Here is a 10777-nt window from a genome sequence, read left to right on the forward strand (position 1 = left end):
ACAGTTGCATCACCTATGCCACATCCCGTACCACCTATGATGACAACACAGGATGTGGTTTCCATGGTCAGTAATGTGATGCAAGAAGTCCAACAACAACACAAGGACATGATGACTGAGATAATCATGGTTATTCGTGCCAGAGAGACACCTGTGGTACAACCCCTTATTGAAATAGCCATATAAGAATGTATGTAAGTAAATGTTGTAGGAAAGCAATTCCACATGGCAAAGAATCTACCTACATTGCCTATTTTAAGATACCAAAACCTAGGGTATTGCTGGGAAGGAAATGCTCTAAATGTACGAAGAGGGGCATGTAAGTACTTACCTTGTGTGCGTAGAAGAGTAAAACTGTGAGGGAATGTTAAGATGAAGTATTTCTGTTGACACCCAATTTTTTCACCCTCCCCCGGCTATGATGACTCATGGATCATGGACACAGTCTTTTGCTTCCAATCAACGGAGATAACAATTGACTAAGGTAGCCCTACCCCGACAGACTCCCTTTACACCCAAAAATCCTAGAAACCTTAGGTGGGAGGAAAGAAAGGTCAAATTATGACCTCATATATATGTAGGTATCCATTCCAAAGTGACCATACGGATAGAAAGTGCTAAGAATCATGATTCCAATGATATATGGTTCATCAAAATCGGACCAAGGGATCTCCCGTAATCATCCTTGGAAGACAGAACCCATCAAAGCTCTTAGATTGGGATCTGGGAATATTCCGTGGCTTTGCATGCACCACTAGCAGCCCCACGCATCCATACACCCCTCCCCCACGCACGTGTGGCCCCGCACACCCATGCAACTCACCCCCTGCATGCCCCCGCTTTGGCTAACCATGGCCTAGCCCCACCTGCCTGATGCCCCGCGTGCATGCCAATGGCCCCTCAACCCACGCACCCCCTCTAGCCTACCCACGGCCCCACGTGCACGCCCCAAGGCCCAGTTTGCATGCCCCACGCCATGTGCCACCCCTGCCTATGTACCTCGTATCCCCCGCCTATGTACCCCGTGCCCCCGCTAGTGTACCCTATGCTCACAAACCCCATTGGTTGAAAAATCCCCTTTTTCACCCCATCGGTCCCAAAAAACTTATAACTACCCCCTTCACTTCCAAAAGACCTTGGAGACACTTGAGAGCACCCTTCTTCCCTTCCTTGGTGGCTCGCCTCTTGCCTTAGTGAGCACACCTCTCCCCTTCTTGCCTTGGTTTGCCTCCCATTGGCCCCCTCCTAGCCAAGAATGGCACCCCACTAGCCCCTCCCTTGCCTAGCATGGCACCCCCTAGCCCCTTCCCTTGGCTTGTTTGGCCCTTCTTTTGATGGTTAGATTTGTAGAATCCATGATGGGATGCCAGTTATTAGACCCATGGTCTAATCAGATTTTGATGTGCCACCCAAGCCTTTGCCCCCTAGTAGACCTTCCCTAGCCGAAGCTCTGCCGAAGTGCCACCAAAACCATAGCCTCTCAGTAGACCTTCCCTAAGCCAAAACTCTAGCAAAGTGCTGCCAAAACCTTAGCCTTCCAGTAGCCTTCCCTAGCTGAAGCTCTACCGAAATACTAGTCTAGGAATTAGCTTTCCCTAGCTGGAGCCTTGCCAAAGTTCTACCAGACTACCAGCTCGGTAATTACTGTCCCCTAGCTAAACATCTATCCAAATACCAGAAAGATCACCACAATCAGCATCTCTAAATAAAGGAAATTGGAGGTCAAGACCACCTTCCCCTGAGCCGGGAGAATTCACAAGAAAGTCCATATCCGCACCAGTCGGGGCCCACCCTTCTTAACCTGAAACAGAGGTTAAGCTCAGGTGTAATCACTCACCCAAATAAGCACAATGTAGATTCTTTACTTACCTTGTTTTAGTGTACATATGTAATTACCTTTTTTAGTGTGTATCTATGTCATAATTTAGCCATGCATGCAGTACAGAAATATAATTGTGGAAAATATTCGTTCTCAAGGATCTAGTAGAAAGTCCAGTTGAACCAGGTAGGTTGGGTGCCTAACACCTTCCCAATTCTACAACCTAACACGTAGCTTATTCTCTATACTAGACCAATTTTCTGGCCCTTTTCTTAGGAATCGGGCCTACCCATAGGTCCTAGGCCCATAATCCTAGGTGGTGACTCCAAACCACTTTTGTATGATCCTAATCCCTTGTATTGGACCATCATTAACCCTAGCAGGATGTACCTCTGACTACACTCCTCCTCCTCCTCGAGAGAGAGAGAGAGAGTAGAGCCTTGCGAAATAGGCCCCCACATATCTATGAGCGGCGATATGGTTGTGCAGGCCCGTGGAGGCATATATCGGAAGATATATAAAGAGAGAGAGGAGAGAGGGCTGAAAAGGGGATTTCTCTAGCCGCAACCCTCACAGTGGCAACTCCATTGAGGACTTGTCAAGCTTTCAAACCTAGATGCTACTTTTAAATGCAAGAACATTTTCCACCACACTTGTTTGAGAACATGTTTGGCTAACCCATGTTTGTAAATGTATTCGCTAACCACATCATGCATCGTGCTAAAAGTGAAATCATTTGGCAAGGGACTCCCTATCATGCCTGCACCCTCAGGGAGGTTAGTGCATGTCATGGAGAGCAAATGATAACCACTTCATGCACAAAAGTCTGGGGCATTATTAAACAGCGAGGATGTTTGTAATTGTGCCAGCACCCTCGAGGAGGTCTGTGCACCTTATGACATTCTGAGATCGCATGATGGTAACCTCACATTACACTTATTCACAAACTACTCATGGTTCCACCACCCCTGTGCCAGTTTCTTAACCTCATGTGTAGTCACGAGCAATGGGCAAGGACGCTACCTCCTTGATTTCATACCTTTGGGTATATCAAAAGGATCACATACTTTGTGTATATAGACCTTGTCAAGGAAGCTTGTTTGGTCCTATTGCATCCACTGCATACTTGCATCATGTAGGAAATAGATGGAGAACGCTATAAACGTCACAAGCTAACCTGTAGAACTTGTTTGAGGTCTTAGGAAGGAATTACAACACATTCTAGTCATAAGGAAATGCTCTCCTAAGTGGGTTTCGGATAAAAATGTGTCCTTCCTCCTTAATAACTATATGCAAACAATTTGGTACACGTGACTCTGGGGTGATTCCCATCAAAAGTCACGAAAAATGCCAGATTATCCAAAGACCTAAGGAAACTAGGAGGAAGGTCACCTAGTGGGGCAAGATTAAGGAAAGCAAAACTTTTATCAACATGGAATGTCTTGTAGGAATATTCTATCCAAGCCATTTGTGTGTATTTCCCCACTTATGACATTGAGTGGACCAAGGGTATCAACCTCGACCCACTCCCTATTATTAAGTAGACTAACTTTGGATGAATCATTATTGACAAATGAGTGAATAAATGTGTAAAAGGGGTGGGAATACAAGAAATTTACTAGTTCAGGCACAATTCCACGCCTCAAGAATTCTCCGTGGTCTGTTTGGACACGTTAGGGTAATCGGTTAACTCGCTTAAGTCCAGTGTCACCTCCATCGTCTCTTTGGGATTGTCTTTCTCCAAGTGATCATAGTCCAGGCCACATGGATCTACCCAATGTTGAATCACCTGAGCAAGCATGGGTCTGTCCAGTAGAGACATTGCAAGTAGAAATGGTTGAAGTCAATAATGGATTAGATCAAGTATTGCACTTGTTACAAAACCCTCCCAGCACTGATCCCCGTGCTGACCCACTCCGGTCATAGGAGAGCAGGAACAGAACAGGCCCATGGATTATCGTGGAACTTCCTCTAGAGTTAACTCAGGAGAACAGGAACCAACCCATCCAAATGGTTAAACAGGACATTATTCTCAAGTTCCCCCACCAAGGGTTGTGATTAAGGATGAGGAAGAAGAGTTTGTAGCACATGTCCAAATGGAACCTCCAGAGATAGAGAGGGAAAGAAGAAACAGAAAGCAATTAGAGAAGCTTGAGGATTTGATCCAAACAGGGAAAGGCTAGAAAGGTCAAATAGTAGATTCTAATGAGATGAGCTTCTTTTTTGGGGCAAGGATCCCCAAAAAGTTTAAATGGAAAATAGATAGGTTCGAGGGTTTAAGAGACCCTAAAGCTCTTTTAAAAGTATTCCTTAGATTGTGAAATTATGGCAACTTGCTGATAATCAGACAGGCCAAGCATTCATGTTAACACTATCGAGGTCAGCAGTCAGATGGCTCACGCAATTGGAATCTGCACAGACTCAGAATTGGGTGACAGTTTTGAAAGCCTTCACCAAGCAGTTGTTATACTCGAACCCTAAAACTTCCTATTTTAATGTTCAGGTGCGACACCGGAGGACACCAGTACCGGTGAGTACTAGATTGCATCCGCCTTTTGCCGAGGAAGGAAGGGTGACCCCACTTGCACCTGCTACCCATGCTTAAGTAATTGGAAGGGATTCCAGACCCAAAGATAAATGTCAGTTGAACCTCACACACACTAGAAACCCTGGAGAAGGCCCCACTCAAACTGAGGAGAGATCTCCATACAAAGTGACCAGTTCAGCATTCACCAGCTGATGGTCACCGACGGATGGAGCATCCACCGGTGACCTGAGACCTCATGATCGTGCACCCCAAACCCATCCACATTGATGGAACAATGTGTTAGGGAGTTGATTAATGTGGCGGGACATCTCAAAGTGGGCCGTTAGTGCCAAATAGCAGAATAACCCGGTATTGGGTAAAAACCCATTAATTCCCCTAACAGCCCTTAGTGGGACTTAAGTGGCTATAAATAGGGCTCTTACCATTCATTTCTTCTCCTACCAAATTAGAAACAAGGAAAGGGAGAAAGAAGAGGAAGAAGAAGGAGAAGGAGATCAAGGGAGGAAGGAAGGAGGAAGGCTAGGGCTCCATTCTTGAGGTAAGCCCATATGCTCATCTCTCCACACACACACACATAAATCTCTCTCTCTCTCTCCTTCCCATTTCACTCTTTATTGAAAGTAATGGAGACCCAAGACTACATAATGGGAGGAGAAAATTAGAGTAAGACACCTATATTGGCAAGGTTATTCACTCAACCTTGGGTCTAAGGACAAATCCCTATGAAACCCCTACCCAAAAACATTAGGATTTGGGAATTTGAACAAATCCTCTATGACCTAACATCCTAACCTAATCCTAAGTTGGGGAAAATGAAATTAAACCTATGTATGGTGTGTGAGAGTGATTTCATAAGCCATTAATGACCATTCCATGAGATCAACCTAAGTCTTCCCCAATTTAGCTTAACCTATACTTGTGGATTGGGGAAATTGGGTGTATCTTGAAACCCTATGTTGATCCACTCACTAATTTCACTAAACCTAAGCTAAGTTAAGTGTGTGAGGATGCCCTATATGAAAACCAACCCTAAAATCACAAAACCCAATTTGTAAACAATACAAAAGAGGAAGAAGGGAGGAATGGAGTTAGGAAATGACATCCAAATGAAAAATACGCATTTCCACGACCATACACAGGGGCCACAGGGCCAATAGGGATGATCTGGGCAAGAAAACCCCAATTTGAACTTCATCAGCTAATGTTCACCGGCCAGCCGGTGAAGGCAGGGACCATCCACTAGTGAAAATATTACAGGATGTGCATTCCTTTCGGATTTGTGCACCGGTGAACTCACCAGCGGATGATCATCCACCGGTGAACCATTTTAAAGTTAATTTTTAATCCTTTTATTTGGGGCACGAGTCTTACTGTCCCACTCCTCTATGAATAACCGAATAACCTAAAAACACTATGTATCCTAGGAGTGGAACCGAGAAGTGATGGGAACATGCAACATGAAACCATCAACTATCTACCGCCATCTAGAACATGAGGTGAGGGGATTTTGTGTGTTTTTATGGAATGCTTGCATCATAATGCATATGTGAATGAATTTTATCATTTTGCATATTATTATATTATTCCTTATGTAAAGTGTTGATGTGGCATGAGAATGTGGATTATGATTGTGCATGTGTGCGTGTATGTGTGTGTGTGACTGGGGTGTAGGGTGGCCAATGGTTGGTGCTGGGGGCACTGCATGCTTGGGGTGAGTGTGTGTGTGTGACTGGGGTATAGGGTGGCCAATGGTGGGTGTAGGCGGCACTACATGCTTAGGGTGTGTGTGAGTGTGATTGAATTGTGTTGTGGCATATTAGAATGCATTGGGCTAGGATAACTACTCTGGTGCTAGGCTAATCCTCTCGTCCGACTGTCCGTGGTTGGGGACGATTTTCGGTGACTAAGGTGTAAAGATACCAGGGTCGTGAGAGACCCTCACGTGATGTTTGATTCTGTGATGGGTATACCCTACATGCGATGTTGGATTCGATGGAGTGGTATTATGGGAGGGTTATTAATAGGGGTTTGTCGGGTAATGATGTGGTTCTGGAACTGGCACGCTCCTAACTCGCAACTAGCTAGTAACCCTGGGGAATGATAACGTACATTCATAATTAGGGATAACACCTATGTTGCAATAGCACTTATACCCCCTTTAGACTTAGAAATTGTTGCTTAGAAGTGCTTGATAATAAATGGATCATGTTATTGCATTCATATAATTGCATTCATATTGATGTGGTCGAGCATGAATATTTATACTATTGCATTTTCTTGGATTGTCATGATTGCTTGTGTGTGTTACCCCTCACTAGGTTTCGTGGAAGCTCACCCCCCATTGTTGCCCCTTTTTAGATGTTGATTCAGGAAATCCTTTGAAAACTGTGATCGAGGTTCCGGCTCTCCATGGAGGTGACCTCTGGGATGAGGAGCTGGTTACGCACGAGGATGGATGCGTGTGCGATGATTGTGCATTTGGAGCACGCTGAGGATGGGAGTATCATCTTCTATTTTTTATTCTTTTTGTACTTAACAGATGTAGCCCTATAGGGGGCATAACTATAATTATGATCCATATGTGAAAACATTCTTTTTGTGTAAATATGGTAAATAGCAATAGAAAACACCTTTTGATATATTTTGTTTATATTATAAATATGTGATTTTAGAATTCATTTCATAATCTTATGAACTTAAAGTACTACATCGTGGATCCTGGATGGATTGTGGACACGTGTGCGTGTCCATGTCGCCAACCTTCAGGTGAGTGGAGGCGGGGTGTGACAACAGTACTCCTACAACATTGAGATAGATGTAAAGCATCGAGAGCTTGAAACCTTGAGACAATAGCCTAGGGAAGGGTTCATCGCTTTCTTGCTGAGGTTCAGGGGACAAGGCCACCAAGATGGCAGATTGACCTTCGGAAGCTAAGCAAGTGGAGATGTTAATTGAGAATCTTTTCAAACCTTACTATGATGTTCTCTCCTATCAGCACCTACAAACCTTTGAGGTGCTAATTGCCACATAAATGCGTGTTGATGAGCACATTTATGTGTGAAATCTTAGGTAGTAAAGCATGCAATTTTACATATGTAGAATGGAGCTACCTTGGGTTTTTCTGTCTTTTTGCAAGTTTAGTATTTAAAAGGCCTTAAGGTTTATCGAGTGCCATATCTCTAATTTTACACGTAAAGATATCCTGTCTCTTTTCACGGCTGCAAAGAGGATGAAATTATGAGCAAGATGGACGTGTCATATTAAAAGTACACATTCGTTTTGGCACCCATACACTTGATTATTCTTTTCAGGCCAGAAAAAGAATAATGGACCAAAACAGAATCGAGATGCAAGCCCAACCCTTCTGCAGCTGTTGCAGGGGTACAAGAGACATTCTAGATGCCAACAAAGATGAAGGGACCCATCTTGGGCATTGGACACACTCTCTCTCCTCCCCCTTGGACGATTTTGAAGATTCCCTATCTTTTTGGATATTTTTTGAAGATCTTCTCCTATCTTCTACTTTTCACTTAAAGTCAAGGGCATGGACGGTTTTCCACATAAATTAGAAGACTATCCAAATCAGAAAAATCATCCAAGAAAGGCTGCCCATATTTGAAGAAGAAAGAAAAAGAAGAAAAAAAGACAAGGGACTAAGAATCTTTCCTATTTTCTCTCCCTATCTTTCCTAATCTCAAGCAAATTAGAAACCCTCCAACCCAAATCATTTCTTTCCTTTCCTTCCCTACTTTTTCTCCTTTCTTCTATTCTCTCCTACCCTCCACCTCATCACAAACGATCCAAGAGGGACCCACACTTGGACGTTCTCCTTTTCTTCCCTACTTTCTCCCTTTGGTCCTCTCAATTTTTGTTATGCTCTCACTTTAGCTCTAGTTCTAGTTTTTAGTTTTTGCTTTAAACACTTTTGTAATTAGTTTTATTTTATTAATGCAATGTCTTTTAATTTTATTTGTTTATGCTATTCAAGTTATTCAAAGGTGTAATTTTGAATTCTCTAGTTCAAGGCTTAGATCTAGGTGACAAGAACTAAGCTTTGAATCATCTCTATTCAAGTGCAAGTTTCTCTTAAAGATTTGTTTTTTCTAAGCCTAGAAATTTCAGATTTCGTTTACTCCAGATCTAATTTTTAGGGCTGGTATTATCTCAAATTAATCAAATTTTTAATTCAAGCATTGAAGTTCAGGTATGTAGGTTTCTACATTAGTCTTCTCACCCCCCTTCTCATTCCCTCTTCTTGCTACCCATCATTCTTATTTTAGGTTTTAATTTTCAATTTTACTTTGATGCTTTCCCTCTCCCCCAAGGTCCTTGGCTAGATGATGTGTTGGCTTTGCCCCTCTCTAGCTATGGAACCATCCTTTTACTTTTCTTATTTATATTGCATCTCTTTCCCTAAAGCCAAGTAGATAAGCCCTTGTAAGAGTACTCTCTGGTCAAGTAGGAAAGCTCGTACTATTTGTTCTACATCCTTCGGGCTAAGTAGAGATACCTACTTGTGTGCTTCTCTCTAGCTCCATCCCCTTTATTTGCATTTTTATTTTATTTCAGAACTTTTCTTTTCTTTTGCTTTATTGCTTTTTATTGCTTTGCTTTGAGTATTTAAATTTCTAGAAGATGAATGGTTAGGGTTAGATGCGAATGGTTAGGCTTTTAATTGCAATTTCAATTCCAATTTCCCTAGTTGTGTTGGTTAGGACGTTCTTTTAGATGCATTTGTTTTAGGGTGGTAATTAGAAGTAGATCACAATCAGCAATCCGTACACTTTCATGTTACTAAAAGAACCCAAAAATAAAGTGGCTGCCTCCTTGTGTTCAACCCATAGCTACGATGATCCGTAAGCTTGCGGTTACTTTTAAATCTCAAACAAGTTTTTGGCGCCGTTGCCAGGGATCTAGTTCCATGTTATGTTTCACTTTCTTTTAGTGAATCGGAGTGCTTTATTTTTTTTTTCTTTCATCATTTATTGAATTCCTGAGAAGAACAACTTGCAATAACAGTTGTATCGATGGAGGTCGCCAAGCCTCATAGTATGGTAAAGACAGGATCCACCCTGTAGAAGTACCTCAAGAATTTAGCAACCTCGGATCCCTGCCGGTAAGCTCACAAAAAGCAAAAAAATAATTAAATAAAAAAAAATTCCATTCTTTTGTGCTTTTCTTGTTTTAGTTGTGGGTAGTTTCCTATTGCATGAGTGCTAGGTCAGCATGTAATACTGTGAATCAATTAGAAAGAAGAGATCCAACAAATAGTGACCCTATATGTATACTCTCATTAATACCTTTCACTATGGGAGACCAACAGTAAAATCCTTCACCTAAATCTTTGAAAGATAGGTTCTACCTTGCTAGAGCAGCCCAACCTTCTTGCATAGTTCTACCACAAGCCCAGGGCAATAATTATGAGCTCAAATCTCAATTCATCACTATGTTGTCCCATTTCCATGGGCTGACCTTTGAGGATGCATACCTATTCCTTAGGAAATTTAAAGAGGTATATGTTCTAATTAAGATCCAACAGCTTTTTGATGATGCTATTGAGCTTAGGTTCATCACTTTCGCATTGAGAGACCAAGCTAAGAAGTGGTTGTATAGGTTACCCATAAATTCCATCACCACATGGGAACAATTCACAATTGTCTTCCTGAAGAAGTTTTTCCCAACTCACAAGACCAATAAGCTTAGAAGTGATATCCTTCAGTTTAAGTAAAAGCCTAGTGAGTTATTTCTAAACTTATGGAGAGATTTAAGGATCTACTCCAAGAATGCCCTCACCATGGCCTAGACTTATGGCATTTATGTCAAATAATTTATGAGGGTATTGATTACCCAACTAAACAAATGATAGAGTCTATATGCCCCGGGGATTCACATCCTTTACAGATGAAGGAAATGCATAGAAACTCTTACTTGACTTAGCTGACAAAACCCGTGAGTGGGAATTAACCAAAAAAAATGAAAGAACCATAAAAGAGAAAGGATATTTTGTGGATGCGGTAGTAGCCAAGGAAGTCCACTTGGATAGCCTAATCAAAAGGATTGAGGCTATTATTCCTAAAGAGCCATCATAGTCAATTTAGTTAAGATGTGTGCTTGGTGCCAGTCCCCTGGACATGTCATAGAAGAATGCCCCAATACCTATTGGGGCACTTCCAATGAAAGGTGTTAATGCCTTATATCAGAATAATCCATATAGTAACACTTACAATCTAGAGTGGAGATATCACCCAAATTTCTCCTGGAACCAGGGCAACCAAGCAAGGCCTTCAAATTTCCATAATCAAGGTCAACCTGGACCTCAAAGGCCTCCCTTTGCACAACAACCTTTTACCCCAAATACTTTACTTAGGCCAAATGTAGGACCTCTGACTAGTTTCCCTAGGCCCCCTCTC

The 10777-nt window shown here is 42.3% G+C and overlaps 1 non-coding gene across 1 annotated transcript; it reads right to left on the bottom strand.

The window, feature by feature from the left end:
* Positions 1-10062: 10062 nt before the first annotated feature.
* LOC122072446 lies at positions 10063-10168 on the bottom strand. The gene has a single exon (XR_006138461.1). It is a non-coding gene; the product is annotated as a small nucleolar RNA R71 (small nucleolar RNA).
* Between the last annotated feature and the right edge of the window lie 609 nt (positions 10169-10777).

The sequence above is a fragment of the Macadamia integrifolia genome, chromosome 2 (assembly GCF_013358625.1).
Source record: "Macadamia integrifolia cultivar HAES 741 chromosome 2, SCU_Mint_v3, whole genome shotgun sequence".
Lineage (NCBI taxonomy): Eukaryota > Viridiplantae > Streptophyta > Magnoliopsida > Proteales > Proteaceae > Macadamia > Macadamia integrifolia.